We start from the raw sequence: 26,459 nt of genomic DNA on the forward strand, positions 1-26,459 counted from the left end.
TCAAAAAAAACCTAGGGTTTCCTATAAAAATCCAGATTGGTTCTTTAAAAAAACCGAACGGCGGCTTTACCTCCTACGAGGCGGGGCGGCGACTCCTGCGAGGCGGGGTTGCGGCGGTGGGAGGCGCGGGTGGCAAGGGCGGCGTGGCAGCGGCGCTCGGCGGTGGCGACGCGGCAACGGGCGGCGATGGCGTGGCAAAGGCGGGGCGGCGCGGGGCGGCTCCGGTTGCGGCGGGGTGCGGCGGTGGTGGCGGGAATCAGGGCAGGGGCGGGGTACTTATAGGAGGGGGTGCTTGCTTGGGCGAGGGGGCAAGCGGCGCGGGGAGGGAGAGTCCCGGCCGGACTCGGCCTCGCGGGCGGCGGCGCGCTCCCGTTCTCCTGGAAGGAGACGGCGCGGGGAGGTGGGCCGGCTGACTTGGGCTTCGGCCCAGTCGGCGGAGGATTTTTTTTAATAATTTCGTCGAAACTAAAAAAATCCTAGAAAATAAAATAAAAATCTAAAAAAATGCCAAAACAAACTTTCACCGTCTAAAGAAAATATTTAGAACGAAATGAACATTTTCTTGGCCCTAAAATGCAACTTTGAAAAATGTGCAATTTTTCTAATTCAAATAAAATAGCAATAAACTCCGAATAAAATCAATTATTTTATTTTAATATTTTTCCTCCAATATTTCATTTATTTTGGAGAAGTCATATTATCTCCTCTCATATATTTTAATATGAAATATTTTCGGACAGAAAAATAATTAAAACCAAAAATCCTCGTTTCAATATTTGATAAAACCCAAATATGAAAATAGGGAAATCCCCAACTCTCTCCGAGGGTCCTTGAGTTGCTTAGGATTTCGAGGATCGCGAAACGAAATGCAATAAAATAAGATATGCATGAATGATCTATGTATAACATTCCAAATTGAAAATTTGGGATGTTACACTTACGGCAAGGGCCCATAATGCCCGGCCGTGCCTCATAGAAAACTCGTGGGTGCTCAACGGGCCCGCCCAACTTTCACATCAACTCACGGGTACCCCTCAGGGCCGACCCAACTTCCACAATGGTCTCAAGTAAAGTCAAGGTAACCGTGTGTCCAAACATCAAGGGGAAAACCCGAGGAATCACCCTCGGTGAATTCCACTCCATGTAATCATCAAGGTCAACATATGAGGAACCACCCTCGAGGTTTACACTTGAAGTGTTGCACGACAGAGCCGTATCGGGAATGGTGAAGGAGGAATCACCCTCGATGACCACGACCGAATAGCTAACTACAGGGTTATCATCAGGAGTGTGTTGCGAGGTATCACCCTCAGCAGTTGATAGTAGCTCTGCAGAGTCAAGCAACAAAAGGGGTGTGATGTGATGTGAAGTGTCGGGTCTGGTCGTCGATCATGTTGATTGAGTTGTCGACGATGAATCAGGGGCAACAAGGACAAGGTGGGGGTCACTGATGGATCACTAACGAACCTATACTAAGCAATTTAGGATAACCAGGTAGGTAACAATAAGCAGGTTACAAAAGTAGGCTATGCATCAGAATAGGAGAAATCAATTACAGTAGCAAAATCTAATGCAAGCATGAGAGAATGGAATGGGCGATATCGGGATGATCAAAGGGGGGGGGGCTTGCCTGGTTGCTCAGACGAGAAGGAGGGGTCGTCGGTGACGTAGTCGATCACAGCGGCATCGGCAGCCATCACGGGGGTCTATTGAAGAGAAGAGGGGGAGAAACAGTAAATACATAGAAAGCAAGTGCATAACAGGACAACATGCAGAGCTAGACGTGTTCTAACGCGGTGGTACACGTTACCGGCGAAGGGGATAACATCCAGGAATGCTTTCCCAAAGTTTGGCATTATCAGACAAATCAAACGGAGGGGAAGGTTGCATGTTCTCTATGCTAGGGGCATGTGGCAGACGAACAGACCGCATATTCAGATTCGTCTCGTCGTTTTGAGCAACTTTCATGTACAAAGTATTTTAATCTGAGTTACGGATTATTTTCTATTAATTTTCAAAGTTTTAAATGATTTTATAATATTATCATTATTTAAGTTAATTCGAAAATATATTAAATATAAATGATATGGGTACACAGAAGTATACCCATAGATGTGCATGTGTGGCTGACAAGAGGGCCTAGTTGACTAGGTCAACTGCCCAGTCAGCACAGACTGACTAGTGGGGCCAGGGGGCTGAGTCAGCAGCCCAGTCAGCAGTCAACATTTGACTGTTGACTGGTTAATCTGACTAGTGGGGTCCAGTTGTCAGTGACTCACTTTTTTTAACAGAGGGTTTAACTTGAACTAATTAGGGATGTGGCCCCTCTGTCATAGAGCGATTAGCTAATTAAACAGTAAATTAGGTAGTTAACTAAGCAAATTAATTAATTAAATTAAATTACTAATTAATTAATATTTATTTATTTGTTTGTTGTTTTTAGGGCGCAGGGCCCATGGGCCAGTGGCCCAGCCATAGCGGGCGACGGGCAAAACGGGCAGCGGGGCTCGGGCGCTCGCCCAGCAGGGCCGTCAAGGCCATGGCCTCGGCCGATGGCGGCCCCGGGGCCACGTCGCCGGCGATGGGGGAGTCACCCGACAGAGTAGCCGGGGGGGAGCGGCGGCAGCGGCATCGTAGGGCGGCGCGCGGCGGCCTTCGTCGACGCGCGAGAGCGCAGCAGGTGGGGCGACAACTATGGGCGGGAGCGACGCTAGGCGGCGGACGGGGGGGAGTCAGGAGCGGGTGCGAGGAGCACGTCGAGCCAAAGTAGCACAATGTGCCATGGCTGCTTCGTGGGCACACGTGTCTGTGCGCGCGGGCCAGGCGATGTCGAGGGTGCCAGTGTTGGGGACGTTTGGGGTCAGGGCGCAGCGGGGGCGGATGGCGCCCAGGTCAGGGAGAGAACGGGGTATGCGACGTGGTTGGGGCGGCGGCGACCGGGTGGACACGACGACGGGGTAAGTGGCGCCAGGGCGGTCGAGGGTGGCGATGGTGACGAGGCCCTCGGGCGGCGGCGGCACGGCGAGGGCGATGGGAGGTGTCGGGGCTGAGCCCCAGTTCAGATCGGGGGGGGGGGGGCGTGGCAGCGGGCGAGAGAGGTGGGGGTCGCGTGTGGGGCTCTCCCCTGGTAGTGTTAGAGGGAGAGAGTGGGGATCGGGGCATGCTAGGGTTAAAAGGGAGTTTGGTGGACCTTGGGCCAACAAGTCGGGCTGCTGGGTTCCCTCTCTCCTTCTTCTCTTCTTTTCTTTCTCCTTTGTTTTTATTGTTTCACTTTTATGTTTTGTATTTTCTTTAGCCACTAAAAAGGCCTTTGTACAAAAAAAACTAGTCCCATAAATGGCATTGCAATATGTAGCACTGCCAGGAAAAATTTGGGAGGCATTTGAAAAGCTTTGGGATTTTTATAATTTCAAAAGTGATTAAAATATTATTTTGGCCCCCTATTTTAACTGTTTTAGGGCATTTAATTATTTAATAAAAGATTGCCTCCACCACCAAAATTAGTTAGGGATTATTTACCACATGATGAACATTTTAGATTTCATGTTTGGCAAATTTGAATTTTTGACTTTGAATTTGAGTTTGAACTTGAACAGTGATTTGGATCAAGTGAGGATTAGCAACAGTAATGTGATGATGTGGCACCATTAACATGGGATTACTGTAGCTTAATTATCCGGGTGTCACGAAAGCTATCTTCCGGGTCCCATGCACTGTGATGGTACCCTTATAACCTGGCATCTTAAGTTGCAGATAAACATAACAAGGCCTCCCCATGAACTTAGCATAAGCCGGCCGCCAAAACAAGGCGTGATAAGGGCTCTTGATCTTAACCACCTCAAAGGTCAATGTCTCAACTCTGGAATTGTGATGCTCACCGAAAGCCAGTTCCAAAGCTATCTTGCCCACTGGATATGTCGACTTACGGGGCACCACACCGTGAAAAATAGTGTTAGACAGCATAAGATCCTTGTTAGTCAAACTCATATGACGAAAAGTTTCGTAGTAAGCTGTTGCCTCCATCCATGAGCACCTTAGTGAACTTGTAACCTCCAACCCGAGGTGCAACCACTAAAGCCAAGTGACCCGGATTGTCAACCCGGGGCGGGTGATCCTCATGGCTCCAAAGAATTGGATGTTCGGACCATCACAAGTGGGAATCGCCGGCTCAACTGCGTTCACCGCCCTTTTATGAATCTTTGTATCTTGTTTACATAAACTCATGGTGAACACATGATACTGTCCACTATTCAACTGCTTCAGATTACTCTGATAACCAGTTTCTTGATGCTGATTCCCTTGACCAGACTGCTAATTAAAACCACGTTGATTGCCTTGGCCCTGGAAACCAGAGTTTGAGCCGCCGCCACCAAAGTCGGGCCCCTGAGAACCGGATCCTGAACCGCCATTAGGGCCATGATTGTTCTGGAAAAAATTAGAATTCCTATACTCCCTCATGATGAAGCAATCTTTTCACAGGTGATTGGTCGGCTTCTCATGCGTACCATGCTTTGGGCAAGGCCGATTCATCATTGCATCAACGTTAAATTTTGGCCCTCCAAGCCGGGGTGGCTTTCCCTTGTGATGCTGATTATTATTCTGCATATTTGTATTAGCCACAAAATCTAAATTGCCATCCGCTTTGTGCTTACCGTTGCCACTTTGTCCCGCCATATTATGCTGCTGCCCCTTTGCATTGCCACTCTTCTTCCCCTTACTAGCCTTCTCCTCATCAGACTCAGGGTCTTTAGTACTATCAGAGTCAGCATATTTTACGAGAGCCGCCACGAGCTCTCCCATATCATTGCAGTGATGTTTAAGCCGCCCCAATTTCTGCTTAAGGGGAAGGAAACGGCAATTCGTCTCCAACATCAGGAATGCTAAACCATCGTTGATACTGTCCAATGAGTGTATAACAGCTGAGATCCAGCGCACCCAATTGGTTGTTGACTCACCCTCACCTTGAACACAAGAATCCAAATCCAGGATCGACAGAGGCTGCTTGCACGCGTCTTTAAATTTTTGGATGAAACAGGCTTTCAAGTCCGCCCATGATCTAATGGAATTAGCGGCCAGCCCTTTCAACCAAGTACGAGCTGGCCCATCCAACATCATGGTGAAATACTTAGCACATGCAGCATCACTAACGTCCTGCATCTCCATGGCCATCTTATAGCTCTCAATCCACGCCTCAGGAGGATAATCCGCCGTATAGTTAGGAACCTTACGAGGGCCCTTGAAATCCTTAGGCAAACGCTCATTGCGCAGAGCCGGCACTAGACATGGCACACCCAATGTTCTAGATGTCGCTCCTACCTCCACAGATGCTGATGGATAAACCAGAGATTGTTGTTGAGCCGCTATCTGAGCCACCAGCTCTGCCTCCCGACATGCCCTGCCCTGATCCACCAAAGTCTGAGCATCGACACCACCGCGCGCCAAGTCATGCCTACGAGGTTGGTTATGGTGTTGTTCACTGCTTGAAACTGCCAGCGAGTCAATGTGCCTGCTATAATTCCGGCTTGGCCGAGGGGTTGAGTGAATCCACTCACGGCTATACGAATAAGCTGCCTATTGAGCCACAGCCGTCTGAAGTTCTCTGGCCCTCCGCGTCTCTATCGCAGCAGGAGACTTGCCTTCAAATGGAAGAGCCGCCAATCGTGACACCGCAACAATCATGTTATCCAAAGGTTTGGAATAATGACCTGGCAGTGTTGGAACATGCTGAGGCGGAGCCACATCCAAACAAGGCGGATCCACGGTACGCGGCTGAACTGGTGCTCCAGTCACAGGCACCTCAACCACCCGGTTCACCATGGGCGGGTCACTGGTCCCTGCCCCCGGCGTGTTAAAAAGGTTTCTCGCATCGTAGTCCAGAGGTAAGGGACTCTGGTATCTCCTCATGATGGCATTTTAAGCATTTTGATCCAAGGTAAGCCAGAACGACTCTGCCTGAATCCGTTGTGCCTGAGCGTCCAAAGTAGCTCGCTCTGTGGCTATCCTAGCGTTCTCAGCCGCCAGCTCTTCCTTGGCTTGAGCGATCTCATCTCGTAACTTCACAACATCCACTTTATGCTGTTCTTGAGTGTCCGGGGTTACCTCCACCCCATCAAAGTCGCCAAAGCCTCCAACAATTCTGTCGGAACCTGAGCTGGCGGGCGTGCAGAGCCGCTAGCACCAGTCGTCACCGCAGCCGTTGAGCTAGAGGTCATGGCCGTGGTGGTCGTTGAGCCAAGCATCGGCTGTGTACCGGCCATGAAGATCGCAACCCTGTTCGGTGGCTCATAGGGGTCTGGAATACTGTCACCATCAGAACAGCCCCCAAGCCGGCCGTCCTGTAGTTGATGCACTGAATTGGTCTCACCAGTTGACGATTCACCATCCGAGTAGATGGCCGGTTCACCATCAGACGCAGATCCTTCCTCAAAGTCCGCCCCATGGATGAAACCAACCGAGGCACGCTTTACAATGGCTTGAACCTTGGTGGGTCGTGCACGCTGAGCCGTCTCGATGATGTCGGTGTAGATGTCCGGCTCAGGGCCCGATCTTGCTGAAGAAGACATGAATTCCGCCGAAGGGGACCTGGTACCCGTACTCAGTTGAGCTGACCACGGTGTCCCAGCTAGCGTCGTCGATGTAGATCTTGCCGCGGCGACTCTTGGTCATCTGGCTCACAGTGTATCCCTTGATCCCTACGAAGCTGCCCTTCAAGAACTCAAAACCACCGTGCGGTGGCCCCACGGTGGGCGCTAACTGTCGTGGACTTAACACGACAGATGTCCTAGCGGAAGGACTTAGTCGTGGAGCCATCGCAACTAGGTTAGCTTGAAGGGGTTAAACGGGACAAATGATACAGATAGTTTACCCAGGTTCGGCCCCTCTCAACGAGGTAAAAGCCTACTCCTGCTTTGTGTTGTATTGCTAGGGTTTCGATTACCAGGGAGTGAATACACTTGACCTAGTTCTCGGTTGTTTGTTTCTTGAGTTAACTCAGCACCAGGTCACCCCTTTATATACACAGGTTGATGCCCGGTGGCTTACAGAGTCCCGGCCGGCTCATACACAACGTGTCCGGCTCAGTGACTAACTACGCTTGCCTTACAATACAAGTTATACATGTGGCGGTTCATCCTCTTGAGCCTGACCTCTGGATCTTGGGCCGTCAATAGGCTTGCTATGACCTGCCATCTTTACTAATAAGTCGCTAGTGGTATGACCCGGCCCCTCCTGGACGGTTCATACCTAGTAGTTATATCCCCAACACCGAGGCACCTCCCCCAAGCTTTGGCGGAAGCCAAGGGGAGTGCCCATACCCAATACTCAATTATCCTTTGGTGATGAACAAGAAGGTGGTGGTGAAGAGATCTTGTCCTCGGATTTCCTTGGCAGTGGTCCACCATCATAAGAAGAGGAGTGAGTCTCACGGGTGCTGTAACCAGCAGCCAAACTCATACCTTTAAACCTCACCTCATATTCAAAAACTTGGTTTTGGAGATCATAGATCTGGCTTTGAAGGAAGTTGATTTGCTCATTGCGGGTAAATATGATGTCCTTCATGGGCTTGCTATCCACCTTGAGATCACGGGAGAGGTCCATGATCATGAGGTGATTAGCATTGAGTCCACGCTCCACCACCCCCTTGCACCAGAAGACATATTGTTCCATAGCTTCAAGTCTGGCCTCCATGGTTCCCGTCCCTTTGCGACATGTCACATCGCGAAGGTGAAGCACCCCCTCATGCAACTGGATGACTTGAGGGTGCTGTACCACCTCCCGCAGATATGGATTGATGACGTTCTTGAAGGACTTGTCCTTGGAGGAGCTTGAGGTGGCCATGGTAGATGGGATCTGGCAGAAAATAGCAAGAAAAGAGAACAAAGGATTTCTCCGTGATACGATGATCAACAGGTTTGGGGAGTATATATAGATTTTTTATCTTGGGGGCAAGCAAACGGAAGAAAAATGGGGTCCAAAAGGTGTCCCAGGTGGGCACAACCCACCTGGGCGCGCTAGGCAAGCCTGGCGCACCCTAGTGTCTTGTGCCCACCAGGGTACGCTTCCCGGCAGTTTCTTATTTTCCTATTTTTCTAAATATTCCAAAACTGACAAAAAATATTTTTGCGGATTTTTCGGAGTCCGTTTACTTACCGTATCACGTACCTCCTTATTTTCACGATTCTGGAGCATTCCGGAAGGACTCTTTTATGTGTTCTTCCGGTTACATAGTTTGGATAATATTACTTTCAACATTAATGGGCGTACCTGAGATATAATGTTTTATTCATTTCCAATTGACAACCTTCGGGTTAGTACCCTCGATATTATTTATTTTGATGGCTCCAGACCAATAAACCTCCTCTGTAACATAGGGGCCTTCCCATTTTCAGAGGAGTTTTCCTGCAAAGAATCTGGAATGAGAGTTGTACAAAAGAAGATATTCTCCGACTCTAAACTCACACTTTTGGATTCTTTTGTCATGCCATCTTTTAACTTTTTCTTTGAATAATTTTGCGTTTTCATAATCTTGGGTTCTCCATTCATCTAATGAGCTAATATCAAATAACCTCTTTTCACCAGCAAGTTTCAAATCATAGTTAAGCTCTTTGATAGCCCAATATGCTTTATGTTCTAACTCAAGAGGCAAATGACAAGCTTTTCCATAAACAATTTTATAAGGAGACATACCCATAGGATTTTTATATGTTGTTCTATAAGCCCAAAGTGCATCATCTAATTTCTTAGACCAATTCTTACTGGACCAATTGATAGTCTTTTGCAAAATTAATTTTATTTCTCTATGGCTAAGCTCAACTTGACCACTAGACTGGGGATGATAAGGTGATGCAATTGTATGGTTAACATCATACTTGGCAAGCATTTTACGGAAAGCACCATGAATAAAGTGTGAACCACCATTAGTCATTAAATATCTAAGGACTCCAAACCTTGGGAAAACAACTTCCTTAAGAATTTTAATAGAGGTGTTGTGATCATCACTACTGGTTGGAATAGCTTCTACCCATTTAGTAACATAATCAACAACAACCAAAATATGTGTATACCCATTACATGAAGGATAAGGTCCCATGTAATCAAATCCCCAAACATCAAATGGTTCAACAGCAAGTGAATAATTCATAGGAATTTCTTGACGCTTACCAATATTACCTATTCTTTGACATTCATCACAAGATAAGACAAACTTACGGGCATGCTTGAAGAGAGTTGAAGAGAGCAGGCCAACAAAATCCAGATTAAAATACCTTGTGAGCAGTTCTATCTCCAGCATGATGCCCTCCAGAAGCTTCGGAGTGAAATTTCCATAGGATTTGTCCCTGTTCATGCTCAGGTACACAATGTCTAATAATACCATCTACTCCTTCTTTATAAAGATGTGGGTCATCCCAAAAGTAATGTCTTAAATCATAGAAGATTTTTTTTCTTTTGTTGATATGTAAAGCTAGGTGGTAAATATTTAGCAACAATGTAATTAGCATAGTCAGCATACCAAGGAGTACTATGAGCAACATTTATTGCTGCTAACTTCTCATCAGGAAAACTATCATGAATAGGTAGTGGGTCATCAAGCTTATTTTCAAGCCTAGATAAATTATCAGCTACGGGGTTCTCAGCTCCTTTCTATCAATGATATGTAAACAAAATTCTTGTAACAAGAGAACCCATCGAATAAGTCTTGGTTTAGCATCTTTCTTTTCCATAATATATTTAATAGCAGCATGATCGGTGTGAAAAATTACTTTGGAATCAATAATATAATGTCTAAACTTAACATAAGCAAACACCACTGCTAAGATTTTTTTTAGTAGTAGCATAGTTTTGTTCAGCACTGTCTAGAGTTTTGCTAGCATAATGAATAACATTCAGTTTCTTATCAACTCTTTGTCCTAGAACAGCACCAACATCATAATCACTAGCATCACACATAATTTCAAAAGGCAAGTTCCAATCAGGTGGTTGAACAATAGGTGCAGAAATTAAGGCTTTCTTGAGGGTTTCAAAGGCTTCTAAACAATCATCATGAAAAACAAAAGGAATATCCTTTTGCAAAAGATTCATAAGAGGCCTAGAAATTTTAGACAAGTCTTTGATAAATCTCCTATAGAAACCAGCATGACCTAAGAAACTACGAATACCTTTTATATCTTTAGGACATGGCATTTTCTCAATTGCATCAACCTTTGCTTTGTCCACTTCAATACCTCTTTCAGGAATTTTATGACCCAAGACAATGCCTTCATTAACCATAAAGTGGCACTTCTCCCAATTCAAGACAAGATTTATTTGTTCACACCTCTGCAAAACTCGATCAAGATTGCTTAAACAATCATCAAAAGACTTCCCATAAACAAAGAAATCATCCATGAAAACCTCAACAATATTTTCACAAAAGTCAGAGAATATAGTAGTCACACATCTTTGAAAAGTAGCAGGTGCATTACATAAACCGAAAGGCATACGTCTATAAGCATAGGTTCCAAAGGGACAAGTCAAAGTGGTCTTTTCTTGATCAGGTTGAGAAATAGGTATTTGTGAAAAACCAGAATATCCATCAAGGAAGCAAAAGTGTGTGTGCTTAGATAATCTTTCAAGCATTTGATCAATAGAAGGCAGAGGGTAATGATCTTTTCTAGTTGCTTTGTTTAATTTTCTAAAATTAATTACCATTCTATAGCCTGTAACAATTCTTTGTGGAATAAGGTCATTCTTATCACTGGGAACAACAGTTATACCTCCTTTCTTAGGGACACAATGAACATGACTTACCCATCTACTATCAGCTATAGGATAGATTATACCTTCTTCCAGAAGTTTTAAGATTTATGTTCTTACCACTTCTTTCATCTTTGGATTTAACCGACGTTGATGATCAACAACGGGTTTAGCATCAGGTTCCATATAAATTTTGTGCTGACATAGAGTGGGACTAATGCCCTGTAAATCATCAAGAGTATATCCAATAGCAGCTCGGTGCTTCCTTGGAACTTTCAATAATCTTTCTTCTTCATGTTCTGAAAGGTTAGCACTGATAATAACAGGATATATCTTCTTTTCATCCAGATAAGCATATTTCAAAGTGTCTAGCAATTGTTTTAATTCAAACACATGATCACCTTTAGGTGGAGGAGGACCTCCTAGAGTTTCAATAGGCAAATTGTGTTTAAGTAGAGGACGTTGTTCAAAGAAAATCTCATCTATTTCATTTCTTTCATGCATATGTAAATCATTTTCATGGTCTAGCAAATATTGTTCTAAAGGATCAGTAGGTGGTACATCAATAGAAGCAAGACCAATTAATTCATCTTTACTTGGCAATTCTTTTTCATGAAGCTTTCTACTAAACTTGCAAAAATTGAACTCATGAGACTCATCACCAAAACTAACACTGACAGTTTGTTTCTTACAATCTATTTTAGCATTAACGGTGTTCAAGAAAGGTCTACCAATGATAATGGGACAAAATTCATCTTGTGGGGAACCAAGAACAATAAAATCAGTAGGGTATCTTATTTTCCCACACAAGACTTTAACATCTCTAACAATCCCAATTGGTGATATAGTGTCTCTATTAGCAAGTTCAATAATAACATCTATATCTTCTATATTTGTGGGTGCTATGTCATTCATAATTTCTTCATATAAGTTGTAAGGAATAGCACTCACACTAGCACCTATGCCACATAAACCATGATAACAGTGATCTCCTATTTTAACTGAGACAACGGGCATGCCAACAACAGGTCTATGTTTATCCTTTTTATCAGGTTTGGCAATTGTTGCAGCTTCTTCAGAGAAGTAAATAACGTGCCCATCCATATCTTCTTCCAAGAGATCTTTAACCATAGCAATACTAGGTTCTACTTTAATTTGTTCATCGGGTTTAGGTGTTCTAATATAGCTTTTGTTGACCACAGTTGAAACTTTAACATGTTCCTTTATCTAACAAGGAAAGGTGGTTTCTCAATATAAGCAGAAGGAACAACGGGATCAACATTGTAAAGTATAGTTTCTTCTTTAACTTGCACAGGTTCTTTAATTTCTTATTTAATAGGTGGGTGATATTTAAACCACTTCTCTTTAGGGAGATCAACATGAGTAGAAAATGATTCACAAAAGGAGGCTACTATCTCAGAGTCAAGTCCATATTTAGTGCTAAACTTTTGAAAAGCATCTGTATCCATAAAAGATTTAACACAATCATACTTAAGTTCCATACCTGACTCTTTACCTTCATTGAGTTCCCAATGTTCAGAGTTGCATTTAATTCTTTCCAAAATATCCCACCGTAATCCAATAGTCTTCTTCATAAAAGAACCAGCACAAGAGGTATCGAGCATGGTTTGATCATTACAAGAAAGCCAAGCATAAAAGTTCTGGATAATAATTTCTCTTGAGAGATCATGATTGGGGCATGAATGTAAGATTGACTTAAGCCTCCCCCAAGCTAGAGCGATAATTTCTCCTTCACGAGGCCAAAAATTATATATATAATTCCGATCACGATGAACTAGATGCGTAGGATAACTTTTTTATGGAACTCCAATTTCAAAAGATTCCAATTCCAAGATCCAATATCATCACATAGCCTATACCATGCCAATGATTTTCCCTTCAAAGATAAAGGGAAAACCTTTTTCATAACTTCATCTCCGGGTAAACCTGCAAGCTTGAACAATCCACAAATTTGTTCTACATATATCAAGTGCATATCAGGATGTTTGGTTCCATCTCCTGCATAAGGATTAGCTAGCAGTTGTTCTATCATACCCGAAGGAATTTCATATTCAATATTTTCAGCAGGTGCAGTAGGTTGAGGGGTAGCTAATTGTGGTTCTGATCGAGGTGAAGATACCCCAAACAAACCCATCAAAGGATTGTTTCCATAGTAACAAGTGACAATAAATTTCAGCACACTATATAAATGTTTCCTTACCAAATTCCACTTACCAAAGGCGCTTCAGTCCCCGGTAACGGTACCAGAAAATAGCCTTGATGACCCACAAGTATAGGGGATTAATTGTAGCTCTTTTTGATAAGTAAGAGTGTCGAACCGAATGAGGAGCAGAAGGAAATGACAAGTGGTTTTCAGCAAGGTAATGTCTGCAAGTGCTGAAATTGTAAGTAGCAGAGTAGTTTGATAGCAAGGTAATTTGTAACAAGAAAGTAACGATAGTAGTAACAAAAGTGCAGCAAGGTTGCCCAATCCTTTTGAGGCAAAGGACAGGCCAAAACGGTTTCTTATGATAATTAAAGCGGTCTTGAGGGTACACGGGAATTTCATCTAGTCAATGTCACCATGTTGGTTCGATTTGTGTTCGCTACTTTGATAATTTGGTATGTGGGTGGACCGGTGCTTAGGTGTTGTTACTACTAGAACAAACCTCTTACTTATGATTAACCCTCCCGCAAGCATCCGCAACTATGAGAAAAGTATTAAGAATAAATTCTGACCATAGCATTAAACTTTTGGATCCAATCGGTCCCTTACGGTATAGCGCATAAACTGGGGTTTCAGCTTCTGTCACTCTTGCAACCCATCATCTAATTGCTACTCCACAATGCATTCCCTTAGGCCCAAATATGGTGAAGTGTCATGTTGTCAACATTCACATGACACCACTAAGGGAATCACAACATACATACTATCAAAATATCAAACACATATCAAGTTCACATGACTACTTGCAACATGATTTCTCCCGTGACCTCAAGAACAAAAGTAAATACTCACAAATGATAATCATGCTCAAGATCAGAGGGGTATTAAATAGCATATTGGATCTGAACATATAATCTTCCACCAAATAAACCATATAGTAATCAACTACAAGATGTAATCAACACTACTAGTCACCCACAAGCACCAATCTATACTTCGAGTAACAAGATTGAACACAAGATATGAACTAGGGTTTGAGAGGAGATGGCGCTGTTGAAGATGTTGATGGAGATTGCCCTCCCGAATATGGGAGAGTTGTTGGTGATGATGATTTCCCCCTCCGGGAGGGAAGTTCCCCCGACGGAATCACTCCGCCAGAGGGCAAAAGTGCTCCTGCCCAAGTTCCGCCTCGAGACGGTGGCGCTCCATCCCGAAAGTCTTCCCAGCGTGAGCACAACCCACCAAGGCGCGCCTGGGCTCCCTGGCGCGCCCAGGTGGGTTGTGCCCACCTGGTGGGCCCCTCTGGTAGTTATTGGCTCCAATATTCTTCATTTATTTGATAAAAAATCTCCGTGAAGTTTCAGCTTGTTTGAAGTTGTGCAGAATAGGTGGCCTGACGTAGCTTTTCCAGGTCCGGATTTCCAGCTGCCGGAATTCTCCCTCTTTGTGTGTACCTTGCATATTATGAGAGAAAAGGCATTATAATTACTCCAAAAAGCATTATTATGGATAAAAACATCATAAATAACAGTAAGAAAACATGATGCAAAATGGACGTATCAACGACCTAGAAATCGTCGGGAATAGGCCCTCATGGGACATAGGCTGGGGAAAAATGATCTCCTATGTGATCGGGCAAGGCATCGAAACCCAATCATTTCCGTTCGTATGTACATCCCACACGGTGAATCCCAGAAAAACATTTCCGTTCGTATGTATATAACACACAGTCAATCCAAGGAATACGTTTCCGTTCTTATGTACATCCCACACAGTCAATCCAGGGAAAACATTTCCGTTTGTATGTACATCCCACACGTTTTTATGTGTAGGCTCGTGTGTGAAAGGTGTAACTATCACACACGCTCTGCCTTGGTTAACCGTTTGCTTTTATCAACTACATCACACACAATTTGATGAATAAAACTGTGTGGCATTGGCCTATCCATCACAAGCGCTTTTACTGCTAGAACCGTTTGCAAAGTTCCATGACACAGTTAGCAGGTTTATTAGTTTACAATTAATAATTCCAGTACTATGAAAATTCACATTTCATATCGAATAGTTGTTTGCAAATTTCATATCAGGAACATAAATATATTATAACATCACAGTACAATAGCTACATGAAAACAGCATAGTACAAGATATAGCTAGTTCAACTTCATAAGAACAATATATTCATTTCCCTAATCGAGATCATCTAGGCTTGTCTTATCCACCTTTGCCTTCATTTCAGTAAGAACCTATTTTGCACTGGCTAACTGGGAAAGTGCCTCCTCCTTCGCCAACACGATCTTAGCAAAGTATGATTTAAAAAATCTGAACTCATTCTCCACCTTCCTCTTTTTATCCCGCATCTTCAAATATTCTTCAGTGTTGACAACACTTTCTCTAAGCCTACCTCTGTTCTCTTCCTCATACATGCTCTAGAGCTTCTCTAGGCACATCTTCAAAGACTGTGGCCACTCTTGATCAACCCACTCCAAGTATGAACACTTCCGTTCATCCTATAATATTTAAAACTAGATCAGTAACAATTGTAGGGGAAATGGGTTTACAGCAACATAGAAAATCACCAATGCTTATTTTGATAAACTGAAGAAACATGTTAATTATGACATATCTTTTCAAAAAGATCAATGTGCAAATGAATTACTTGCTACTAAGACAACAACCAATTTCTGGAACATCAGAAGCTATAATTAACTACAACAACGCTACAAGTTCTTACTCATGTACAATAAATAAAAAATTGAACATTTTATGAGCAAGGTAAATATAACTGCAACAGCATAGCAACATCGTTTGGATGACTGCAAATTGATACTAACAGGTGTGTACATGCACAAATTTAGTAACATAGAACTAATAACACTAAGGCCGTCCACTATGTATGCCTAAACTGGTGTAAAGACAACTATTGCTACATCTCGCACTGGTGCCCTACACTGGCGAGCCGATGTAGCGGAAAAAATCAGGGACCCGGACTCCGGAGCACCTAGTTGCTCCGATGCCCAATTCTTTCGTGCCATAAAGATTTAGTATTTTACTGCTTGGCTGCTCTGTTGTGTGGACCAAAGTTGGCTGCACAAACTGCTAAAGCGGTGCCAAATAATTTTCTAATGGCACCGCTGATGAGATGGCAACAATTTTAGATACTAGGTACAAACTGTGACACTGTCTTAGGATGCGTTTGGTTGAAGGTGTGGTATGAATGGGTTGGGACCGTGACAGTGTCTGAATCACATCTAACAAATGAGTTGTAACAACGAAAGAGGGTCTAACCTTCTCTGCACATGCCAAAAACTTCCTCCCATTGTCCACAGATTCAAATGCAACTAGCTTCATGCTTGGAGATTGATGGTGACAACGAGCAGATAGATCTTCAGCCACACCGCTCCATTTGTTGCCACTGATGGTCCTAGGGAGCTACAAGAAGAAGAAATGACTCAAATCGACTGCCGGGTAAAAATCCTTCATTCCAAGTCATAGCCCGAGAGAGAGAGAGAAGAGAGGCATACCCGAGTGGTGAAGGAGTCATTGCTGGAGGAGGAACCGCTGGAGAGGTCTTTGAATAAGACCATGGCGACCCCAACGGTAGGATGCGAGATGGCGAGAGCGAGGAAGCAAGCGAGGAAGCGGCTATAGCTTAGGAAGGAAGCAAGGAAGGAGGAAATAGGGTAAATATGACTTGTGGTCGGGGAGAAAAGGGGGTGGGGAAGGGGGGAGGGGCCGGGGGTAGATATTTTGGCGGTAGGCCAAAATTTTGGAAATGTGGAGGGAAACTTTGCGCGTAGTGCCGCCGGACCATTCACTTTGAACGAATGTGTGCATCGCAAACGATTCTTCTGCTTTACGCGCATGTGATGACTTTGATAATTCAAATTTTGGTGGAAATTTCCCCGGGTACGTCATTGCATAATTTAACATCGCTTGCTAATTTGGGCACACAAAAGAGCGTACAATAGACATACCACACTTACTGAATCGAGCAATTTTAGTAATTGAACAGAGCCAGTTGACCTAAACATTGCTCTAACAAAAGACTACCATTAAAAACAAAGCCTATGTACACATAATTTTAACAAATCCGCTACCGCGCCGGCCTATGCATCGCCGGCGCAAGATGAGACATCGAGGACTTGTCCTGGCGACATGCCGCCATTGGTGGAATCCGCGTCCCCATTGCTGAAGTCGACCGCGTCCTTGTCCTCGTCCTCGGCGCCGCCCTCAAGGTTGTAGTACTCGTAGTAGTGGCTGCGTAGAGCTCGTGTTGGTACTCCACCATCGAATCCTTGATGGACAGACTCTTCTCTACCTCGACCTCAACCACGCGCAACTCCTCCTCCCGGCGCTCCTCGATCTCCACCGTCTCCTGCATCTCCAGCTCCCGCTCAGCGACCTCATGGGGAAGCAGGTGCTCCATGGCCACCGCCGCCTTTTCGGACATGGGTTGCATGCTGGATATCGAGGTGGCCTGGAATATCTTGGCGTGTGCATCCTCGATCTTGGCATGGATGGCCTCGACCCATGCCAGGGCGACATCGGTGGCACAGACGGCAGCTCGAGTGCTCTCGGCATTTGCAGTCGTCATCGCAGCAGCAGCTGCAGCCGTCTCGGCTGCTGCAGCTGCCCTATCGACTGCCGCAGACGCCCTCTCGGCGGAATCGGCCGCGCTCAATGTGGATGCAGCGGCACTCTCGATGTAGGCGGTCGCGCTCTCGACGCAGGAGGTGGCGCTCGGGGGGGGGGGGACGGAGAGGCGGCCATCATACGGGCATTCACGAAGCGTTTCCACGGCGTTATCTTTGCAAGAAGGGGGTTGATACGTCTCCGTCATATCTACTTTTCCAAACACTTTTGCCCTTGTTTTGGACTCTAACTTGTATGATTTGAATGGAACTAACCCGGACTGACGTTGTTTTTAGCAGAATTGCCATGATGTTGTTTTATGTGCAGAAAACAAAAGTTCTCGGAATGACCTGAAACTAATAATAAAAAATCCTCGCCAAAGATAAAGACCAGGGGGCTCACACCCTGTCCATGAGGGTGGGGGCGCCCCCCCTAGGGCGCGCCCCCTACCTCGTGGGCCCCCTGGAAACCTCCCGACTCCAACTCCAACTCTATATATCTGCTTTCGGGGAGAAAAAAATAGGAGAGAAGATTTCATTGCGTTTTACGATACGGAGCCGCCGCCAAGCCCTAAAACCTCTCGGGAGGGCTGATCTGGACTCCGTTCGGGGCTCCGGAGAGGGGGATTCGTCGCCTTCGTCATCATCAACCATCGTCCATCACCAATTTCATGATGCTCACCACCGTGCGTGAGTAATTCCATCGTAGGCTTGCTGGACGGTGATGGGTTGGATGAGATTTACCATGTAATCGAGTTAATTTTGTTAGGGTTTGATCCCTAGTATCCACTATGTTCTGAGATTGATGTTGCTATGACTTTGCTATGCTTAATGCTTGTCACTAGGGCCCGAGTGCCATGATTTCAGATCTGAACCTATTATGTTTTCATCAATATATGAGAGTTCTTGATCCTATCTTGCAAGTCTATAGTCACCTATTATGTGTTATGATCCGTTAACCCCGAAGTGACAACAATCGGGATACTTACCGGTGATGACCATAGTTTGAGGAGTTCATGTATTCACTATGTGCTAATGCTTTGTTCTGGTTCTCTATTAAAAGGAGGCCTTAATATCCCTTAGTTTCCATTAGGACCCCGCTGCCACGGGAGGGTAGGACAAAAGATGTCATGCAAGTTCTTTTCCATAAGCATGTATGACTATATTCGGAATACATGCCTATATTATATCAATGAATTGGAGCTAGTTCTGTGTCACCCTATGTTATGACTGTTACATGATGAACCTCATCCGGCATAATTATCCATCACTGATCCGATGCCTACGAGCTTTCCATATATTGGTTTACGCTTATTTAGTTTCCCGTTGCTATTGTTACAACCACTACAAAATACCAAAAACATTACTTTGCTACCGTTACCATCACTATCATATTACTTTGCTACTAAACACTTTGTTGCAGATAATAAGTTTCCAGGTGTGGTTGAATTGACAACTCAGCTGCTAATACTTGAGAATATTCTTTGGCTCCCCTTGTGTCGAATCAATAAATTTGGGTTGAATACTCTACCCTCGAAAGCTGTTGTGATCCCCTATACTTGTGGGTGATCAAGACTAATTTATGGAGCCGTTGCCGGGGAGCATAGCTCTATTCTTTGAGTCACTTGGGATTTATATCTGCTGGACATTATGAAGAACTTGAAAGACGCTAAGACAACAATTTATCCCTCAACTACGAGGGGAGGTAAGGAACTGCCATCTAGCTTTGCACTTGATTCATCTTCTGTTATGAGTAAGCTTGCGACACCTAAACCTGCTTCTGCTATTCGTTCTGATATGTCGCATGTTATTGATGATGCTACTTCTGCTATACATAATATTTATGATGAAACTACTTCTATGCTTGATACTACTGTGCCACTTGGTGATTTTCTCGAGGAATGACTTGCTAGGGCTAGAGAGATTGAAAATATTGAATCGGATTATGACGATGAAAGTGATGATGAAGAATCACTTGCTATTCCTGAGGGTTATTTATTTGATCAAGAAGCTTCTTTAGCTATTTTAGCTTGCAAAGATAGATATGAACTCAAAAGGTTATTAGCTAAATGGAATAAGAAATCTCTAAATGCTAGGATGAAACCTGACCCTGCTTTTGCTACTTCACCTATCTGTGTTACTGATAAGGATTATGAATTCTGTGTTGATCCTGATATAATTACTTTGGTTGAATATGATTCTTTTCATGGCTATGAATCTGAAACTGTTGTGGCACATCTTACTAAATGAAATGATATAGCCACCATGTTCACTAATGATGAGAGATCTCGCTACTTTTATATCCTTAAAATATTTCCGTTCTCATTAAAGGGTGATGCTAAGATATGGTTTAATTCTCTTGATCCTGGTTGTGTGTGTAGTCCCCAGGATATGATCTATTACTTCTCTGCTAAATATTTCCCTGCTCATAAGAAACAAGCTGCTTTAAAGGAAATATACAACTTTGTGCAAATTAAAGAAGAGAGTCTCCCACAAGCTTGGAGGAGGCTTCTCAAGTTACTTAATGCTTTGCCAGATCATCCTCTTAAGAAAAATTAAATACTTGATATCTTTTATAATGGACTAACTGATGCTTCCAGAGATTACCTGGATAGTTGTGTTGGTTCTCTTTTCAAGGAAAGAACACCAGATGAAGCTAAAATCTTATTGAATAATATGTTGACAAATGAAAATAATTGGGCACCTCCTGAGCCAGCTCCTGCTCCAATTAATGATCCTATTCCTAAACCAACTCCGAAGAAGAGAGGTGTTCTATTTCTCAGTCCCGAAGATATGCAAGAGGCAAAGAAACTATGAAAGAAAAAGGTATTAAAGCTGAAGATGTTAAGAATTTACCTCCTATTGAAGAAATACATGGTCTTAATTTACCGCCTGCCGAAGAAACATATTATCTTGATCCTTTACTTATTGAAGAACCTCCAGACCTCGATAACCCGACACAGGTAGTAAAGGTAAATTCTCTCTATAGATATGATAAAGCTAAAATCCCTCCTGCTAAAATTGCTAGTCAATGCTTGGATGAGTTTGATAATTTTATGTTTAAGCAAGAAGACTTCAATGCTTATTTTGGTAGACAATTAAAACAAGATGCTGATATGATTAAATACTTGGGTGATTATATGGCTAATATTAGAGCTGAACTTAAACTTGTTAGCAAACATGCTTCTATGGTTACCACTCAAGTAGAACAAGTACTTCAAGCTCAAAAAGAGTTGCTCAATGAGATGAATAGTGAGAAAAATAATTATGCTGTTAAAGTGGCTACTAGAACTGGTAGAATGACTCAGGAACCTTTGTATCCTGAAGGCCACCCTAAGAGAATTGAGCAAGATTCTCAGAAAAATAATATTGATGCACCTAGTTCTTCTAAAAGGAAGAAAAAGAAAAATGATAGAACTGTGCAAACTTCTAGTGAACCTATTGCTGAACCACCTGATAATCCAAATGATATCTCTATGTCTGATGCTGAAACACAATCTGGCAATGAACATGAACCTAATGAAAATGTTAATGATGATGTTCATAATAATGCTCAACCTAGTAATGATAATGATGTAGAAATTGAACTTGCTGTTGATCTTGATAACCCACAATCAAAGAATCAACGTTATGATAAGAAAGATTTTGTTGCTAGGAAACATGGTAAAGAAAGAGAGCCATGGGTTCAGAAACCCATGCCTTTTTCCTCCCAAACCATCCAAGAAAAAAGATGATGAGGATTTTGAGCGCTTTGCTGAAATGATTAGACCTATCTTTTTGCGTATGCGATTAACTGATATGCTCAAAACCAATCCTTATGCTAAGTACATGAAAGATATTATTACAAATAAAAGAAAGATACCAGAAGCTGAAATTGCCACCATGCTTGCTAATTATACTTTTAAGGGTGGAATACCAAAGAAACTTGGAGATCCCGGAGTACCTACTATACCATGCTCCATTAAAAGAAACTATGTTAAAACTACTTTATGTGATCTTGGAGCCGGTGTTAGTGTTATGCCTCTCTCTTTATATCGTAGACTTGACTTGAATAAGTTGACACCTACTGAAATATCTTTGCAAATGGCTGATAAATCAACTGCTATACCTGTCGGTATTTGCGAGGATGTGCCTGTTGTGGTTGCAAACGTTACTATTTTAACGGACTTTGTTATTCTTGATATTCCCGAGGATGATAGTATGTCTATTATTCTTGGAAGACCTTTTCTTAATACTGCAGGGGCTGTTATTGATTGCAACAAAGGCAATGTCACTTTTCATGTTAATGGTAATGAGCATACGGTACATTTTCCGAGGAAACAACCTCAAGTTCATAGTATCAATTCTATCGGAAAAATTCCATCGATTATATTTGGAGGTTTTGAATTTCCTCTTCCTGCTGTCAAGAAGAAATATGATATACTTATTATTGGGGATGTGCATATCCCCATTGAGGTAACATAGTATTATTCGAAATTTCTCCGGTTCCATGTTATTCGGAATGAGTTCGTTAACAAGACTTGATCAACCTTGTTAGTGGATTCCTTTTGATGAGCATGAGATGGATGAAACTAGAAGCACAACCTTCTGTACCCTCTCTATACTTTATGTTATTTAGTTGAAATAAAGTAAAAATAAATAATTTTATATCTGTTATCTGATTATCCATGCAATATAAAATGTCCTGAAAATAAAAGTTCTCAGAATGACATGCCAATTTAATATGTTTTTTCGGGAATATTTGAGGATTTATGGTGCAAAAATTACCGCGGGGGGAGCTGCCACCTGGTCACGAGGGTGGAGGGCGCGCCCACCCCCCTAGGGCACGCCCCCTGCCTCGTGGGCCCACGGTGGCCCTCCTCCACTTATTCCTGCACCCATCCTCTTCTCCTTCCTCCCACAAACATGAAAAACCAACTCAAGCACGAGTTCCAGCCCTCTTTGCTGCCATTTTCGATCTCCTTGCTCAAAGCACCTCTCACAAAACTGCTTGGGGAGATTGTTCCTTGGTATGTGACTCCTCCATTGGTCCAATTAGTTTTTGTTCTAGTGCTTTATTCATTGCAAATTTTTGCTGCTTAGATGACCCTGTTCTTGAGCTTGCATGACAAATTTATATGGTCAAAAGTAGTTTTGATGCATGATATATGCTCTAGGCACTTGTAGAAGTGGTTCCTATCAATATTATTGAGTTTGGTTTACTTCTATTTTGAAGTTACTAAAAAAATTAGAATTTTTCAGAGGAAGAAAAATGCATAGGAAGATGTTCCAAGGTGGTTCTTCAAAGAAGCAAGGACCCAGGCTTGCAATGCATGATGCTGACGAAGAGCCACCAAGAGATGCTCCAGTGTGTCCTTGTGAGTGGCCTTCTGAAAATTTGATGGATCGAGCGGGAATAAAAGAAGAATTCAAGGCATATTTGCGTAACGCTGATCTTGTGAGCTTCGAGGAAGAGAAGTGCAGTCAGTATCATAACCTCACTAGTTCCTTTGTGAGGAGGTTTGAATTTTCCACTTCACGTAATTCTCCAACTGTCCTGTTTGATCTTTATGATAAATCTTATACCATGGACTTAGAGGATTTTACCACTGCATGCAAACTTCCACAATGGGGTAGTATAAGGGATCCTCGCAAATCTGAATTTAGAGATTTTCTTGCTAATATAACTGTGGGAGAATCTAGAGATATTACACAAGCTACCATAGGGAGCATCCACTTTCCTGCTATACATTATTTTGCTCTCTTCATAGGTAGATGCATAAATGGTAAAGATGAGGCATGTCACGTGTGTGTCCCTGACCTCAGTATTCTTAGGACTGCTGGGTTAGGAGACAAATCATATAATTTGGGAGCCATTGTTGCACGTAGGTTGCATCTTAATAGACTTAATGGAGATTTCTTTGGTGGAATTTATGCAACTCGCGTAGCTAATTTTCTTGGTATAGATGTACGCGAAGATGATATTGAATTACCTCCTGCCTATCTAGATTTTAATGCTATGGTTCACCACCATTTTGTCGAGAGGAACGAATCACCTCTCCAGTATCGACTAATCTTTGACAGACGCCGTGATGTCCGTATTACTCTCCCTGCTCCTGCTTTCTTTGATGATTAGGCAAGAGGAGGATATACTATTACCAGAGAGGAGGCAGATGAGTACGAGAGGAGGGCGGAGGCCGCTCGTCGCCACACTACAGCTCAGGAGGCGATAGCCGCTGCATCACAGTACGACCCCAACAACTATTATTATGGATATCAACCAGGCCAGCTGTGGCCATAAACCAACTTAGGCCAAAATCCTAAGCTTGGGGGAGTACGTATTTCTCACCAACATTACATTTATGCTCACACACTCATTGCTAGATATCGGTGCTCATACTTTTTCATTAAATCATCCATGCTAGTTTATTTCCTTTTATGCTTTCTTCTTATGTGTTTAATAAACCTTAAGAAAAAAAAGTTAGTTGTAGCTTTTAATCAGTTTAATTTCCATGCTTGTAGTAGTAATTAAAAAGAAAACCCAAAAAGATTTCCTGTTCTCTTTTGCTTGTTGGGAGCTTTCCCATGTAAATAGTTTTATTTCTTTTCTTTTCTTTGGGGGTCAGTAGGAGAAGACCATGATTAAATTGTTGAAGTGGCTCTTATATGCTCTATTGTTGATTTAACCAAGAGCCCATATTGCTTTGTCTTCTCCTGTTTATTAAATGCTCGCAGATTCCAGCTTAGTCTAATGCACGTGCGCTCTTATTATCATTCACATCGTTCGGTCGTGCAAGTGAAAGGCAATTATGATGATATATGATGGACTGACTGAGATGAGAAAAGCTGGTACGAACTTGACCTATTTTGTTTTTGTAAATATGATGAGTTCATCGTTCTTGATTCAGCCTGTTATGAATAAACATGTTCGCAATGACAATTAGAGATCATAGTTGCTTGTGCCATGCTTGATTAGCTATGAGTTATAATGGTTTACCTTGCGTGCCAACATGCTATTGAGATGGTTATGATGTGGTATGATGGGGTGGTATCCTCCTTTGAATGATTTAAGTGACTTGACTTGGCACATGTTCACGCATGTAGTTGAAACCAATCAACATAGCCTTCACGATATTTATGTTCATGGTGGATTATATCCTACTCATGCTTGCATCCAATGTTTATTAATTTTAATGCATGTACATGGCTGTTGTCGCTCTCTAGTTGGTCGCTTCCCAGTCTTTTGCTAGCCTTCACCTGTACTAAGCGGGAATACTGCTTGTGCATCCAATCCCTTAAACCCCAAAGTTATTCCAGATGAGTCCACTATACCTTCCTATATGCGGTATCTACCTGCCGTTCCAAGTAAATTTGTATGTGCCAAACTCTAAACCTTCAAATAATCATCCTGTTTTGTATGCTCGAATAGCTCATGTATCAACTAGGGCTGTCTATATCTTCCACGCTAGGCGAGTTATTCTCAAGGGGAGTGGACTCCGCTCCTCACTCACGAGAAAATGGCTGGTCACCGGGATGCCCAGTCCCATGCTTTATGCAAACTAAATAAAAAATAATTGCAAAACATAACTTCCCCTGGGACCTGATGTATGTTGGAGGCACTCGTTGTTTCGAGCAAGCCATGGATTGATGTTTGTTGGTGGAGGGCGAGTATAAACTTTACCAATTTGTTTGGGAACCGCCTATAATGTGTGTAGCATGGAAGACATCGCCATCTCTTGGTTGTTATGTTGACAATGAAAGTATACCGCTCAAAATATTATTAACCTCTATTTCAAAACCGAGCTTTGGCACCTCTACAAATCCCTGCTTCCCTCTGCGAAGGGCCTATCTATTTACTTTTATGTTGAGTCATCACCCTCTTATTAAAAGCACTAGCTGGAGAGCGCAGCTGTCATTTGCATTCATCACTGTTAATTTATATTGGCTGTGACTATGATTGGATCTCTTTTACCATGAATTACAATGTCTAGTCAGTCCTTGATCTTTAAAGGTGCTCTGCATTTATGTTTTGCGGTCTCAGAAAGGGCCAGCGAGATACCATCTTGTTATACCATATTATGATTGTTTTGAGAAAGTGTTGTCATCCGAGATTTATTATTATGGCTTGCTAGTTGATTATGCTATTCATATGGATAATCATGAGACCTGAGAATTATTGCAAATATGGTTAGTTATAATCTTTGCTGAAAACTTGAATGCTAGCTTGACATATTTACAACAACAAGAGCAAACAGAGTTTGTAAAAGTTTTTCTTTATTTCTTTCAGTTTGTCAATTGAATTGCTTGAGGACAAGCAAGGGTTTAAGCTTGGGGGAGTTGATACGTCTTCGTCGTATCTATTTTTCCAAACACTTTTGCCCTTGTTTTGGACTCTAACTTGTATGATTTGAATGGAACTAACCCGGACTGACGTTGTTTTCAGCAGAATTGCCATGATGTTGTTTTATGTGGAGAAAACAAAAGTTCTCGGAATGACCTGAAACTCCACGGAATATCTTACAATAAATAATAAAAAATCCTCGCCAAAGACGAAGACCAGAGGGCCCACACCCTGTCCACGAGGGTGGGGGGCGCCCCCCCTAGGGCGCGCCCCCCTACCTCGTGGGCCCCCTGGAGACCTCCCGACTCCAACTCCAACTCTATATATCTGCTTTCGGGGAGAAAAAAATAGGAGAGAAGATTTCATTGTGTTTTATGATACGGAGCCGCCGCCAAGCCCTAAAACCTCTCGGGAGGGATGATCTGGAGTCCGTTCGGGGCTCCAGAGAGGGGGGTTCGTCGCCGTCGTCATCATCAACCATCCTCCATCACCAATTTCATGATGCTCACCGCCGTGCGTGAGTAATTCCATCGTAGGCTTGCTGGACGGTGATGGGTTGGATGAGATTTACCATGTAATCGAGTTAGTTTTGTTAGGGTTTGATCCC

The sequence above is a fragment of the Triticum urartu genome, chromosome 2A, assembly GCF_056163025.1.
Source record: "Triticum urartu cultivar PI428250 chromosome 2A, HENAU_Tu73, whole genome shotgun sequence".
NCBI lineage: Eukaryota > Viridiplantae > Streptophyta > Magnoliopsida > Poales > Poaceae > Triticum > Triticum urartu.